Source organism: Lithobates pipiens, unplaced genomic scaffold (assembly GCF_037356315.1).
Source record: "Lithobates pipiens isolate NorthernLeopardFrog02 unplaced genomic scaffold, aLitPip1_a1.2 Scaffold_8, whole genome shotgun sequence".
In the NCBI taxonomy this organism is placed as follows: Eukaryota; Metazoa; Chordata; class Amphibia; order Anura; family Ranidae; genus Lithobates; species Lithobates pipiens.
Genome location: NW_027507903.1, coordinates 587,792,008 through 587,808,799, shown reverse-complemented (window position 1 = coordinate 587,808,799; position 16,792 = coordinate 587,792,008). Strand labels below are relative to the sequence as shown.

At 44.3% G+C, this 16,792-nt stretch overlaps 1 pseudogene; it reads left to right on the top strand.

Moving 5' to 3' along the window:
- The first annotated feature begins 27 nt into the window (after positions 1–27).
- Positions 28–16,709, top strand: LOC143962279 (ATP synthase F(1) complex subunit alpha, mitochondrial-like; annotated as a pseudogene).
- The last annotated feature ends 83 nt before the right edge of the window (positions 16,710–16,792 follow it).

Below are 16,792 nucleotides of genomic sequence, written 5' to 3'. Positions count from 1 at the left end.
TGGGTTTGCTTTGTCGTCTAGTCAGTCATGTTGGAGAATGTTATAGAAGGCTGTCTGCTCACACGTTCAAGGACAAAGTTGAAGGTCAGACACGTTCATATCTCCATCTGAATAACAGACGGGGTGACAGCTGAGTTTGGAAGTTGGTAGAAGCCTATAATACAAGCTGATAAACAATTTGTGAGCCTAAAGCTTTTCCTGGACTTGTGCAAGTATAGGTATGTGAAAGCATTCTTTTTAAACATATCTGCAGCTATACTCTAGCACTGTATAGTTTTTCACTTTCATAGTAAATTTTGAGATCTTGTACTTAAGAGAAGTATGGGTGTCTTTTTTTTTTTTTTTAGATTCATACTTGCCTAGGTGGATGCAGCATCAGACCGATGTTGCAGCTGTCCCCCGCCGTCTCTGCACTGAGAGCCGAGCCACCGAACACCACAGATGGCTCGGTTCTCCCCCCTCCCCGAGTGATGCTGCCTGTCAGACAGCATCCCTCTTGCTCTGTTCCTCCACGCTCATTGGAGCGCTGAGCTGTGGAGGGGCTTGCTGAGAGGCTGAGACTGCCATCAGTCAAGGCAGCTGGCGGATCCAGATTTAAGAAGTTGAGATGACGTGCTGCCTCGACTGATGGCAGTCTCAGCCTCTCAGTGGCTCATTGACGTGCTGTGATCACCGAGTCAATGAGACTCGGGTGATCACAGATCGGATCTCGGCCCCTTACACGTAATCAGCTGTCAGCCAATGACAGCTGATCACGTGATGTAAACATTAGATCGGTAATCGTTTTTTTTTCTCCTCCTTTCTCCATCGGTCCCGAAGAGGAAGAGGCGGAGCCGTCTCATCTGTGCCCACCAATACTACCTTCCAGTGCCACCTCCCAGTGCCCACAGTGCCACCTGCCAGTGCCCACACAGTGCCACGAATCAGTGCATAAGTGCCAGCAATCAGTGCCACCTATCAATGCCCAATGAGTGCCACCTTTCAATGCCCACCGGTGGTGCCAATCAGTGCCTCATCAGTGCCAACTAGCAGTGCTGCCTATCAGTGTCACCTACCAGTGCCCATCACTGCCACTTATCGGTGCCATCTATTAGTGCCCTTCAGTGCAACCTATCAATTCCCCTCAGTGCTGCCCATTAGTGCCACCTATCAGTGCCACCTCATCAGTGCCCATCAATGCAGCCTATCAGTGCCCATCAGTGCAGCCTCATCAGCGTACATCAATAAAGGAGAGAAATTACCTGTTTGCAAAATTTATTAACAAAATATAAAACGATTTTGGAAATCGTTTAATTTCTTTAACAAAAAATAAAAAACCCAGAAGTGATCAAATACCACCAAAAGAAAGCTCTATTTGTGGGGGGAAAAAAATAATAAAAATGTAATTTACAGTGTTGTATGACCGTGCAATTGTCGCTCAAAGAGTGTCAGCGCTAAAAGCTGAAAATTGGTCTGGACAGGAGGGGGGTTTAGGTGCCCAGTAAGCAAGTGGTTAAAGAGAATATATATTCTTTGCAGTGGTTAAATGTCAATGGGTGTTAGATTACTAACCTGGATATAATTTGTCTCACCTGTGAGGATTTTATTGTTTTATGTATTTGTTGTCCAGTTTTTCTAGATGGTTTGTAGTTTAGACAAGTATCAGATTGTGGCTTAGTTTTGTTATAGTTTTTAGACTTGTTGGCTTCTTTTGTTTTACTGAAAAGCCGCCATATTTTGCAGGTACAGCCGAGGCATCCTCCATCCTGGAAGAACGTATTCTGGGTGCAGACATCAGCTCTGAAATGGAAGAGACTGGCCGTGTGTTTTCCATTCGTGATAGTATCGCCAGTGTCTATGGTCTCAGAAATGTCCGGGCTGAAGAGATGGTGGAATTCTCCTCGGGGTTGAAGGTACATTTTATATTTCTTTTTTTTGTGTGTGGTGGCTATGCCCAAAGCCTGTGTAAATGGTGCCCTTTTGAGGACCATAAGGTAGGGTGACCAGATGTCCCCGGTTTCAGGGGACAGTCCCTGGATTGAGGACACTGTCCCCGGACCAAGTCTGTCCCTGGTTTTGTCCCCGGATTTGACTTCAACAGGAGCTGAGGCACTTTTTAAAGACAGTCAATGCAGAATAAAAAAAAAAAAAATCTGAATTACACCCCCCCCCCCCCCCCGCTCCTACTAGCTTAGGGGGTGTATTTTTCCATTATCTTTGTCCCTTTCTGATAATGATGTGTTCAGAGCGGATGGACTATTTCTTCAGTTTCTGGCACATGCCCATTCAGCTCCGCTCACATGTTCTGCCTTGGCGAAAATCCCGGCCAGCCGCCTGCCTGCTTATCTCCTTGCCTTCCCCGGCAGAGTCCTTTTCCTCCGCTCCCCACCCAGTAGTAGCTGGGGCCCGAAGAGTGAGATCTGAGAGGCTGTGAGGCAGGTGGCGGCAGCAGCGACGGGCAGAGAGAGGCAGCTGACGATGTCCAGCAGCAGGAATAGAAGGGAAGCGGATCCAATTATGGGGCTGCCAGTGCCTACAAGGCTTCAACACAGGCCTGCTTTGGGGGTGTCTGTGAATAGACTACATTGCACTGTGTCTGTCTCTCTGGCATAATGGATGGTATCAGAATTCACAGGCAGCAGGCACTTATTGGTCAGAAGTTCACAAAATCAGCACCCAGCAGCCATGTTATGTGACACACTGTGACAGAGCCAGCCAGAGCCATGATAGAGCGCCCCCTGCCTCTGAGTTATCATAATGCTGATGATCTTAACCCGTTTCCGATCGCCTGATAGGAGATTTATTGCTGCAGGGTGGTTGCACTGTGCAGGATCGCGTATATACATGATCCTGCATTTCTGGGTGTCAGAGCCAATCAGCGGATCTGGCGGACTCGCCTAGTTGTCTGCCTATGTAAACAGGGCAGTTCGCCATTCTGTCAGTGTGGAAGACATTGATCCTGTGTTCCTGCAAAGCAGGTACAGGGATCTATGTCTTCCCTTAGTAAAAGCATCTCCCCCACAGTGAGAAAACACTTGTAAGGCACACATTTAACCCATTGATTGTCCTAGATGTTATCCACTTCCCAGCCAGTGTCATTAGTACAGTGACAGTACATATTTTTAGCACTGATCACTGTATTAGTGTCACTGGTTCCCACAAAGTGTCAAAAGTGTCACTAATGCCGCGTACACACGAGCGGAATGTCCGACAGAAAAAGTATTTTCATCGGATATTCTGATCGTGTGTGGGTCTCATCAGACTTTTTTTTCGAAAATGCTGATGGACCTAGAAATAGAACATGTTCTAAATATTTCAGACGGAACCAATTCCTATCGGGAAAACTGCTCGTCTGTATGCTGTTCCGACGGACCAAAAACAACGCATGCTCTGAAGCAAGTAAGAGATGGCAGCTATTGGCTACTGGCTATTGAACTTCCTTTTTCTAGTCCCGTCATACGTGCTGTACATCACCGCGTTCTTGACGGTCGGACTTTGGTGTGATCATGTGTACATAAGGCAGTTTCAGCGGAACTCCGTCGGAACTCCGTCTGAAAAACCTTCGGGTTTTATTCCGATGGGAAAACCGGTCGTGTGTACGCGACATTAGTGTCCGATTTGTCCACCGCAATATCGCAGTCCAGCTATGAGTCGCTGATTGCTGCCATTACTAGTAAAAAAAAAAAAAAAAAATGTCCCCGGATTTCATTTTAAAAATCTGGTCACCTTACCATAAGGGAGAGCTTGGGCAGTACTTTTCACTCCAGATAATTAGTGGGTAACCTCTGGAAGTTCAACCTGTACCAGTGCTGGGACAAACTGGGATGAATAGCTGCTAACCCAGTGACATTTTAAAACTGCACTGAATCAAGAAGTGGTTGAAGTGGAAGGAAAGTCAAAACCTAACTAGGCCTAACCCCCCCCCCCCCCCCATTCTAAGCCTAATCTATCTAGCCCTGTAAAGGGGGGGAAATGCTATTGCTAATTTTGTAGCCGCTCAGGTCTGGTTCCAGGCGGCATTATCAGTTTTCTCCTCTGCACACAGAGGGTGCTGCAGGAGACCAGACTGGAGCGACTTCAGAATAGGTTTAGAATGTGTGTGGGAGTATGTTTTGCCTTTACTACCACTTGGAAGACTTATCTGACTGGGTATTTTCTAACTTCAGTGATTAAAAAGGGTTTTTTATTTTTAAAAAGGTCATACCTGCTCTTTGCAGTGGTATTGCACAGAGCGTCCCCAACTCTCCCCTGTCTGGTGTTCCCCACCAGGGCTCCTGGCTTCTGCTGCCTTCCAATTGCCACCATAGCAAGCTGCTTGCTATGGGGGGCACTCATGGGCTTGTTTCCCAATTCACACTGTGCGTCTATTGACGTGGTGTGGCTCAGCCCTGCTCTGTGCTTAAAGGATTTAATTGATGAGCCAATGGCTCCTGCTGCTGCTGAGCCTCCAATGAGACTGGAGAAAAGAGCAGAGCGTCTGCAGACAGGCACAGCACTGGATGGAGATCCGGCTCGGGTAAGTAACGGGGAGCTGACATGGAAAGGTTTTTTACTTTAATGTAAAGCATGCATTAAGGTACAAACCTTTTATCTGTACAACCACTTCATCCTATATATTATCCTCCATATTGAAAATAAAGAGGGATCCTGAGAACCCATTTACAGTTATCTGTTGCATTAAGCCAACCCATTGAAATGTTTCATTGGTTTAGTTCACGAGCCATTCAAAATGGCTCCAGGTTGTGTCTGCATGCCTTTTCGAGAGGCTTCCTGTGAATCTGTATTCTATTTTTCCACTAGGGTATGTCCTTGAACTTGGAGCCATCCAATGTTGGTGTTGTGGTGTTCAGTAATGACAAGCTCATCAAGGAGGGAGACCTTATGAAGAGAACTGGTGCCATTGTGAATGTACCTGTTGGCGAGGAGCTGCTGGGATGTGTTGTAGATGCCCTTGGTAACGCCATTGATGGCAAGGTAATCCTATCACATCTGTCTGTGTGGTAGTGTCTTTAATTCATGTTTACCAGTAATCTAAGGATGTGGCCACAGTGGCCTTCTCTTTTATTTCAGTACTTGGGCATTCCACATGGAAATGCAATTTGAGTAAAGTGTGACCTTCAGAGTGATGGGTTCAGCATACCAAATTATCATTGAGTGCCCAAAGTCGCATTTTTATGAATCTGTGGTAGTGTTTATCCAATTTATTGATACATTTTCTGATAAAAAAAAAATAATAATCTTAATCCTATTCTTGATTCTTTACCCTTGAAAACCTAGATACTAGTTTCTTATGTTAGCCTTGTCCTCTTGGGAATTCAGCCCATCCATCACCTGACGGCAGGTTCTTTTGTTTTTCTTATATGAAAAGCAAAAGGCAAGGTAAAGCCAGCAACCATAGAAGTTGATGGCCCGCTTCCTTAGCGGCCTCTCAGGTTTTTGGTGTTCAGGTACTCATCAGAGCAACTAAGCTTGGAGTACCAGAGCCTGAAGATGCCTGCTCTGGGGCAAGTGCCTGTTTCAAAAGATGCAGGCCTGGGAGTATGTAATGTCTTAACTGTCTTTACTGTGTAAACAAGGCAAATCTCCGTTATGACAGGGGAGATCGCACAGATCCTGTCTTTCAGATCTGTATTTCCCCAGGCAGCCCATCCCCCCCCCCCCCCCCCATAGTTGGAACACACCCGCAGGAACACATTTAACCCCTTGATCGCCTCTGATAACCCCTTACCTGCCCGTGTCATTAGTACAATAACAGTGCATATTGTTAGCACTGTTTACTATAATAATGTCACTGGTTCCCAGAAAAGTGTCAAATGTCAGTTAGGTGTCCGATCTTTCCACCGCAATGTTGCAATCCTGCTAAAAATTGCAGCTCACTGCCATTACTAGTAAAAGATAAATGCCGTAAATCTATTCCCTATTTTGTAGATGCTAACTGTTCCGCAAAACCGATCAATATACGCTTATTGCGGGGTGTTTTTGAAAAGAAGGAAAAACAATTGAGAATATATATCGGCCTAAACTGAGGAAGACTTTTTTTTTCTCTCATGTGTCAGCTTTTTTGTTTATAGCACAAAAAATTAAAACCGCAGAGGTGATCAAATACCACAAAAAGAAAGCTATTTGTGGGTAAAATATGTCAATTTTGTTTGGGTACAACGTCGCACAATTGTCAGTTAAAGTGACGCAGTGCCGTATGGCAAAAAATGACCTAGTCATTAAGGGGGAAAATCTTCCGGTCGTTAAGTGGTTAATAAAACAAATTTATACATAAAAGAAAAAGCTACATGTGAGTGTTTTTTTTATTTTTTTTTATTTCACTAGTGCATATTTTGAAGGGTGAATCTTGACTTTTTTTTTCTTTCCTTCTTAAAGGATGAACTTGGCTCAAAGATCCGGAGAAAAGTGTATTTCTGCGAGGGAGCCCATGCAGACAGGTATTACGGCTGTGGACAGTTTAGTGCCTATTGGCTCAGAGAGGACCGGAGCGGGACGGACCGCAGGGATGGATAGAGGAGGGCCGGGCATGACCGTGTGTCTAGTGACACACGAAGGGGTGGGATTTAGAAGGGAGAGGCGGGGCCGAAGGAAGGGGAGCGGCCAGTTAAAGGAAGGGGGCGGAGCCGGGAACGGGCAGTGCGGAAGGAGGAAGACACGAGGAGGCAGTTTTTCCCACCCACCCTCCCTTTATAGGTTGTTGTTACTGTAGGCTGTGTTAATGTTTGTTTGTCATTGCAGGTTCGGGAGCAGGGGTCGTCATGACAGCTGGGGTTGGCGGTAGTTATTTATTGGTCAGTGACGGTAGCAGTTATAGAGGTGGAAAAAGTGGGTGGGGGGCTCGTCGGTAGATGGCCCCTCCGGTGTGTACATCAAAAGTTTTGATGAATACTGGTGTTGTTGCACTGCGGGAACGGTGGTTGTCTCCGAGCGGTACAGCTGGAGGCCTATGAGGTTATGGAGAAAGTCCCGCAGTGCCCCCCTGGGTGTATATATAGATATATACGAATATATATATTTATAGGTATATGGGAAGAAGGAGTTTAGCTCCGTCACTGACCAATCAATCTGGTGAAACATGTTGTTTCTTGGTTATATGTGTTTATATGTTATTTAAGGGTATTTATTATTAAAGTAATTTGGAGTTTTATTTTGGTTGTTTTCAATAAAGGCTGTTGTGGCCAGTTTACTCCACGAGAACTGTGTGGTCTATTATTAAGGGAAAAGGGGTAGGAGTAAAGGGGCTATTTCAGCTGAGTGTATATCTGGGCTACACGGGTCATGGCCGGCATGAGCTGATCATTGGAGACAGACAGACTGGGTAAGCAAAAGTCCATACCTATGTCAAAATGGTGTTTCTGTAAATTCTTTACTGACTTGTCCCCCATCATTTTCTGGCCCTGTACATAAATTACCAAAATGTTTGGTAAAGAAGATTGCATTTTTAGGAATGAAGTAGAACAATGGCCTCCCATTAATTTAATTTAAAATTGCTGCAGCAGTCCCACAAATACGTGTTGGTCCTGCCAGTAAAGGGCACATAATGCAGTTTCCATTGATGGGGAATTACATGGGATGCAGTTACTTAGTAACTGGATTTGGGGCTTGTTAGTCAGTCCATCATACTGGAGCCTTTAAATCAGGGGTAGGCAACCTGGGACCCTCCAGCTGTTGTGGAACTACATTTCCCATGAGGCATTGCAAGGCTGGCAGTTACAATTACTCCCAGAGGCATGATGGGACTTGTAGTCTTGTAAACCCCCCACCCCAGTCACATGGTGCGACTTTTCACACGATTTGACAGTTTCAAATTGGATGACAAGTCACACACTATTGTCTGCATTGAAAGTGGTCACAAATCGGTGTGTCTGATGAAAATCCAACGATTTCTAAAGTAGTTCCTGCACTTCTTTTTACAAGTTCAGGTTTGGCTTGCATAGACTTCCGTGCATGAAGTCACACTGATGTCTTCCAAGTTGCACATGAAGTAGCACTGAAATGCTTCTCTAAAATCCTACTACTTCAAGTGAAGTAGAACTATTTCAATGTCGTAATCGTGTGAATGGTGTAAAACTGATCGTCTTGTAAAGTATTAACTAAAAAGGAATATAAAGCTTGCTTATGGGAGGATTTTGGTGAGCTGATTTGACTTTGATTTGCTACAGCAGAGTTTTATGGTCTGGAGTGTGGTATACTTGCCTACCTCCAGAACTGAAGCAATTGGTGAATTATGGCTGTGCTGTTCTCTATATAGAGACAAAGTGGCTTGTTGGGCACATTGGGTAACAATACCTGCAATTGCTATTATTCTGGCTTTGTAACATATCCTGTTTCTGCAGGCTGTGGCCTATCGTCAGATGTCTCTGCTGCTGCGTCGTCCTACCGATCGTGAGGCATACCCTGGTGATGTGTTCTACCTCCATTGCCGTTTGCTGGAGAGAGCTGCCAAGATGAACGACCAGCTCGGAGGGGGCTCTTTGACTGCTCTCCCCATCAATGAGACACAGGCCGGTGACATGTCTGGTTACATCCCAACAAATGTCATCTCTATCACTGATGGACAGGTAAGTGGCTGCTTACACTGGTTTCAGGTCATTCGTTCTCTGTTTATTTATGCTCCAACATTCCAATTATGTCAGATTTTTTTTTTTAGCCATCTGTGTCCCATAGCCAAACAGGAAGTGAGAGCAAATCCCTGCAAATTAGGGGAATTCCTTGGGGACCCCCAGGTCACCAGAACTAGTGTCTCTATTGGAAGATTTCCCCTCTATTACTTTTCTGGGGACAACCCAAAATGTTGAATTTTCTTTTACTTTCACTTTCAATGATAATGGTAAACAGGACAAATAGAGATTGAGATTCTCCACAACGGGGGGCACAGATAGCAATAAAATCTGACAGGGGTTCTAATCACTCTGCATTCTATCCAAAACGAAAAAAAAGTTTTGCTTTTATTTATACATTAAGGTACAGCACCTTTTTCTGTCTGTGTTAGTGATTTTAAAGGCTCATTTCTTTTTTTTTATTTAAAAAAAATGTCATACTTATCTGCTCTGTGCAAGGGTTTTGCACAGAGCAGCCTCAATCCTCCTTTTCTGGGGTGCCCCTGCAACGGTCCTTGCTCCTCCTCTTCGTCGGTGTCTCCGCCGAGAGCCGCTTTCCATGGGGGCATCCATGTGGGCGCACTCACGAGTCCTTCTGCTGCGTTCATTGACACAGGCAGCAGGACTCAACCCCACACCCAGCTCCTGAGTCACTGGATTTGATTGATAGCAGCGGGAGCCACTGGGTCCCGCTGCTATTAATCTATACAATGAGAATCCGAGACAGTGGCTGGAGCCGCTGGGTTCGTGCTCGTTGCTGGAACAATTGGGTTCAGGTAAGAAGGGGGGGGGGGGTCTGGGGGGCAGCTGAAGTACACAAGGTTTTTCACCTTAATGCATAGAATGTATTAAGGTGAAAAACCTATGAGACTTTACAACCCCTTTAATACATGAACAGGGTTAGGGGACACACTCATGTTGGGTAGGGGTATAAAAAAGGAACTGGTGTTGGACAGTTGCATTATTAGCCTGTTGGTGGAGCGCTTCTGCAGTCTTTCCCTTAACCACTTAATAACCGCCCTATAGCCGAATGACGGCTTTAGGGCGGTTTCTTAACTGTGGGAGGCGGTCATATGACGTCCTCCCAGAATTCAAATGACGGAGTGATCACTTGCAAACAAACCGGCGTCATGTTATGACGCCGGTTCCTCCCTCCCCCTCTCTGTACCGATCGGAACAGCGGAGGGGGAGGAGATCGGTGTCAGCAGCGATGTGGGCTGCATCTGCAGTGCCCACATCGCTGCTCACCGAAAATTAACCCCTCAATTCCCTGCAAATACTCTGCAATACCCTGCCATTACTCTGCATTATTCTGCAATACCCTGCAATACCCTGCAATACCCTGCAATACCCTGCAATACCCTGCAATACTCTGCAATACTCTGCAATACTCTGCAATACTCTGCAATACTCTGCAATACTCTGCATTACACTGCAATACTCTGCAATACCCTGCCATTACCCTGCAATACCCTGCAATACCCTGCAATACCCTGCAATACCCTGCAATACTCTGCAATACCCTGCAATACTCTGCATTACCCTGCAATACTCTGCAATACCCTGCAATACTCTGCAATACCCTGCAATACCCTGCAATACCCTGCAATACTCTGCATTACCCTGCAACGCTCTGCAACACCCGCCAATACCCTGCAACACTCTGCAATGCTCTGCAACACCCGCCAATACCGTGCAACACTCTGCAATGCTCTGCAACACCCTCCAATATCCTGCAATGCTCTGCAACGCAATACTCTGCAACGCCATACTCTGAGATACCCAGCCATACTCTGATATACCCAGCCATACCCAGCCATAGTCGGTGATACCCTGCAATACCCAGCCATAGACACCCCCCCCCTCCCGCCGCCCTCCGGTGCTTCTACCGACTCGCCAATACTAGCAAATCCAGAATCTTTTTTTTTTTTTTTTTTTTCAGGCTTCCCAGCTTAGAGGTGAGATGCGGGGTCTTATTGACCCTACATCTCACTGTAAAGAGGACCTGTCATGCCATATTCCTATTACAAGGGATGTTTACATTCCTTGTAATAGGAATAAAAGTGATCAAAAAATTTATTTTTGGGGAAAAAAATGTCAAACTAAAATAAATAAAGTAAAATGAACAATAATTATTATTTTTTTTTTTTTAAAGCGCCCCTGTCCCCATGTGCTCGCATGCAGAAGCGAACGCATACGTAAGTCCCGCCCACATATGAAAACAGTGTTCAAACCACACATGTGAGGTATCGCTGCGTACCTCCTCTGTAACTCAAAACATATAACCAGTAAAAAAAAAATTAAATTGTCGCCTATGGGGATTTTTAAGTAGCGACGTTTGGCGCCATTCCACGAGCCTGTGCAATTTTGAAGAGTGACATGTTAGGTATCGATTTACTCGGTGTAACTTCATCTTTCACATTATGCAAAAATTGGGCTAACTTTACTGTGTTTTTTTTTTTTTTTAAGCACAAAACAGTTTTTTTTCCAAAAAAAAGCATTCGAAAAATTTCTGCGCAAATACCGTGCGAGATAAAAAGTTGCAACGACCATCATTGTATTCTCCAGGGTGTTTGCTAAAAAAACATATATAATGTTTTGGGATTCGATGTAATTTTCTAGCAAATAAATGATGATTTTTACATGTAGGAGAGAAATGTCAGAATTGTCCTGGGTGCTCCAGAACGCCTGATGGCGCTCCCTGTATGTTGGGCCTCTGTATGTGGCCGCACTGTGTAAAAGTCTCACACATGTGGTATCGCCGTACACGGGAGTAATAGCAGAATGTGTTTTGGGATGTAATTTGTGGTATGCATATGCTGTGTGAGAAATAAACTGATAATATGACAATTTTGTGAAAAAAAAAAATAAAAAAGGAAAAAAAATCTTGATTTTGCAAAGAATTGTGGGAAAAAATGACAACTTCAAAAAACTCATCATGCCTCTTACTAAATACCTTGGAATGTCTTATTTCCAAAAAGGGGTCATTTGGGGGGTATTTGTACTTTTCTGGCATGTTAGGGTCTCAAGAATTGAAATAGGCCGTCAGTACTTCAGGTGTGATCAATTTTCAGATATTGGCACCATAGCTTGTGGACTCTATAACTTTCACAAAGACCAAATAATATCCACCAATTTGTACTTATTTTTACCAAAGATATGTAGTGGTATAAATTTTGGCCAAAATTTATGAAGAAAAAATTACTAATCTGCTAAATTTTATAACAGAAATGAAGAAAAATTCTTTTTTTTACAGAATTTTCTGTATTTTTTCTTTTATAGCACAAAAAATAAAAAACACAGCGGTGATTAAATACCACCAAAAGAAAGCTCCATTTGTGTGAAAAAAAGGACAAAAATTTCATATAGGTCCAGTGTTGCATGACTGAGTAATTGTCATTCAAAATGTGAGAGCACCGAAAGCTGAAAATTGGTCTGGTTATTAAGGGTGTTTAAGTGCCCAGTGGTCAAGTGGTTAAACTACACTTGTATCTCAAACACAAAAAAATTGTTTGCAAAATGTGATATTTATTAGTAAATATTGCAAGTATTCTTTGGGTCACAAAAGTATTCCGGTTTAAGATGTCTTCCTTCTAAACCAAAGTTCTCTTTTGCCCCTCTGCCCCTGCTCTGCTACCATGAAGCGAAATCCCATACATGTGCAGATGTGCCACTGGTCTCTGCCAGGCTCCACAGACTGAGACCTATGGCATTCTGTATACGCACAGAGGATCTCACACTTGCCATGGGTCTGCGTATGTGCAAAACCTTACACTCAAACACTAAAATACTATATCCCGAGCATGACATAAATGTCCCAGGAGGCAGTGGGTGGCTGGACACATAGTCCTTACTTAGATGAGGAATCAGGAAATGTATCAGTACAAAGGCACAAGGAACTGCTATTCTTGGAAAGTGGTCTGCTGTAATATGCATTTCATTGTTTAAAACCTAATCAAAGCATTGAAAAGAAAAGTATACCTGTAGTCAAAGCAGACACACATATTAAAACGCTGATCTGATTGCAGGAAAGGGACCTAGAGACACTTTAAGCCTTTTGCACACTGCGATTTGAAAACGCTTGGTACAGTTTTTGTTTTTTAACCGATTTATAGAATGCAGCCCATTGTTTACATTGTGCCTGTAGACACACAGGCACGTATGCAAGCAATATGTATTCTTCAGTAAAAGAAAAATCTGTGTTCCCGGTCAGTATACACTGGTGTTGATTTGGGGGGCAAGATAGTTAATGCCCCCACCCATTCTGTGTTTCAGGCAAAAGAAACCTCCAGGGAGGACAAATCGGGGCAGGAGAAATGCTCTAATTGTGATACTAAGCTCTCTTCCAGTTACAATAGAGCCTTATGCAAACAATGCATCGCTAATCTGATAGGGTCTGAGGCATACTTCCCCCTGGCTACGTTTCTCAGCTCCTTTAAAGCGGTTTGGTACCTAAAAATGAAAATTCATGTTATTAAATTCACCAGATAGCATACTTACCTAAATGAACCCTGAAAAAAAAAATATTCTTTACTTACCTTTTATTTCTGATGTTTCTGCTGACTTCCGGGTTGTCCTCCCGTGGGAGTAGGCGTGGTTATTGTCCTCGCAATGGTCCCTGGGAAATTTCTAAGCTATTTCCCAAGAATCCATGGGGGACAATGAAATTGCGAAATCTCACGAGATTTCGTTAGGACGCCGGTCACGTGGCGAGGGCTCTGTCCTGTGTTGTTTTCGTTGCCTTGACAACGGGGCGGGAACTTCCGGGACGCCGCCCGTTGTGATGGTAACCACAAACTTTTTCATTGCTGGTCACTGCTATCACTGAGCATGTGCAAGATGGAGCGGAGCATGCTGGGAGCCGAGCGTCATCAATATACAGGAAGTAAATGCCTGTGGGCTTCAGACGCCCACACTTAAAATGGAAAACGCCAGAGCAGTTTTTTATAAGTCATCCCGAGGAAAAGAATCGTCGCGCCGGGGGTCAAAAAAACGCCGGACGTGGATGCTAATCGAAGGTAGCACTCGCCCACCTGTGACACAGGTAAGAAAAAAAAAAAAGAGCGGAATCCCGCTTTAAGGATGAAGTAGCCTCTACATTTAAATACTTTAGGAAGCTAATCTCCGATACAAGCACATCAGCAGCTTCAACCAGTAGCGCACCTGTAGTAGTACCCTCTTCTCCAGGCCTTGCAACCACAAGTCCAGGGGAGCCCCGAGTGGTTAGGGAGCAAAGCCAGACAGTAGGCAGGCTCGTTTCCTCAGACTCAGATTCAGAGCAGGATGAAGAGCAGGCCGTAGCTAGTAAGACTGCAAAGTACAAATTGTCCCTTGAAGAGGTGAACGATCTACTAGGAGCAGTTTATGATACTCTGGAAATTCATGAGGAAGAGACGCAGTTATCTAGACATGTTATGATGTATCAGGGTCAGGCAAAAAGAAAGCAAAAATCTTTCCAGTCCATGAGGTCCTCTCAGATCTAATTAGTAAAAAATGGGCTGAGCCTGATAAAAAAGCATTTCTTTCCAATTCCTTAAAAAGAAGATTGCCCTTTGACGAGAGTCCAGAAGCCGTGTAGAATAAGAATCCCATATTGGATGCACCTTTGTCTAAGGTCTCAAAACTGGAAGACTTAGCATTAAAAGACCCAATGGATAGAAGAACCGATATACTCCTAAAAAGGGCCTTATTATCTAATACCAGCATTAGCCACAACTTTTGTCCCTAGAAACCTTGAATTCTGGCTGGCGCAGCTACAAGTTAATTTAGTTGCTGGTACCCCAAGAGGGGAACTACTTACGTTTTTTCCTATGCTGCTTAAAGCGGTGGGGTTTATAACGGATGTGTCAACAGAATCCGCCAAGTTTGCAGCTAAATCCGCTGCGCTCTCCGTAGCAGCCAGAAGATCAGTCTGGATGAGGACTTGTACAGGAGACACAGCATCCAAGATGCATCTGTGCAGTGTTCCTTTTACTGGGGACTTATTTTTTGGCCCAGAGTTGGATGCTGCCCTGGAGAAAACAGCTGATAGAAAGAAGGCTTTTCCCATAAAAAAAAGTTTTCCAAATACATTTTTTGCCCCCAAAGGAAAGCCACAAAGGCAATGAGAGTTGAGACCGAAGAAGCATTGGTCCGGACAGAGCGGTAAAGGGAAAGGAAGTATTCTCTTTAACCGTCCCAGTCAAAACCCAAAACCACAGTGACGCCAGACTTCCAGTGGGAGGAAGAATAAAGGGATTTCTCCCACAGTGGGAAGCTGTAACTACAAACAACTTTGTGCGAAACATCATAAAGAAGGGCTATGCCCTGGAGTGTCACAGAGACTCGCTCTCAAAGTTTCTTGTGCCAAGAGACCCAGAGAATGTCAGGGCCTTACTTTTATTGATCAGGAAAATAGTAGATCAAGAAGTATTGGTACCAGTCCCAATTCAGGAACAAGGGAGTGGTTTTTATTCATTGTGATATTATTATTATTATTATACAGGATTTATATAGCTCTGACAGTTTACGCACTGCTTTACAACATTAGGGCAGACAGTACAATTACAATACAATTCAATACAGGGGGGAATCAGGGGGCCCTGCTCGTTAGAGCTTACAATCTAGGAGGGGGGGGGGGGGTCAAGTTATACAAAAGGATAATCGCTGTTGGGGATGAGCTAATGGAGAAAATAGTGCAGTTGTTAGATGGAGGCAGGATATGCTTCTCTGAAGAGGAATGTTTTCAGGGATCACCTAAAAGTGGATAAATTTGGAGACAGTCTGACAGATTGGGGTAGAGAATTTCAGAGGATGGGCGAGGCTCGGGAGAAGTCCTGGAGGCGGATATAGGAGGAGGTGATGAGGGAGCTAGAGAGCAGGAGGTCTTTGGAGGAATGAAGCGGGCGATTAGGTTGGTATTTTGAGACTAGGCTAGTGATGTAGCTGGGGGCAGAGTTGTGGCTTTGTAACTTATTGTTAGTATTTTTAATTTAATTCGTTGGGTGAGTGGCAGCCACTGGAGGGATTGGCAGAGAGGGGTAGCAGACACTGAGCGGTTTGTAAGGTGGATGAGTCTGGCAGCAGCATTCATGATGAACTGAAGGAGGGATAATCTATTTAAAAGGTAAGCCAGCGAGAAGGGAGTTGCAGTAGTCAAGGCGTGAGATAACCAGGGAGTGAATCAGGAGCTTTGTGGTTTCATTGATTAGAAAGGGACGTAGTTTAGAGATGTTGCAGAGGTTGAGGCAGCAAGTTTTGGAAAGTGATTGGATGTGGGACCAAAAGGAGAGTTCAGAGTCCAGGATAACACCTAGCACGCTGACATGTGGGCATGGGTGGATGGTTGTGCCATTGCTCTTAACAGATAAGTCGGGGGAAGAGGCACGTGGGGGAGGAAATATTATAAGCTTGGTTTTGGACAAGTTGAGTTTGAGGAAATGGTGTGACATCCATACAGATATGTCTGTTAGTAAGTTAGTGATGTGTGAGGAGACTGATGGAGTGAGTTTAGGGGTGGAGAGATAGATTTGTGTGTCGTCAGCGTAGAAATTATATTGAAAGCTATGACCCAGGGAAGAGGTGTATATTGAAAATAATAATGATATGAAAACCATCCGGGAAATTCAATAATTCTAATTATGAATCTCCGTTCCTTGAACTTATCCATCTGATACAAGAGGTTTCAATAAGAAACCTTCTACAGAAAAAAGTCTTCATGGCAACTTTGGATCTAAAAGATGCCTATTTACAAATCCTTATAAGGGAAGAATGTAAAAAATGTCTCTGCCTAGCAATTCAGATTGAAGACAAGATTTAGCATTTCCAGCCTAAACAATTGTCCTTTTTGGGTTATACCATGCAATCCAGAGAACAGAAGATAGTACTTCCAGAAGAAAAGATACCCCACTTGAATCAGAAAATGTCTTGCCTCCAATTCAGTCACAGTTGCGCAGTAAGGGAAGTGATGTCAACCCTGGGCTTAATGACGGAAACAATATCTGCCATAGAATGGGCCCGCTTCCACCAAAGGAGTCTACAAGGCTTCCTTCTGGGAAATTTGAGAGACAAAGACCTAGAAGAGGAAATAACAATTCCCTCCAGGGTGAAACGATCCCTATGGTGGTGGAAGATCAGGGAGAACCTTCATAAAGGGGTACACTGGATGCTTGCATACTAACCACAGATGCCAGCAGTTGGGGCTGGGGAGCTCATCTCAATAACCGTTGGGTGCA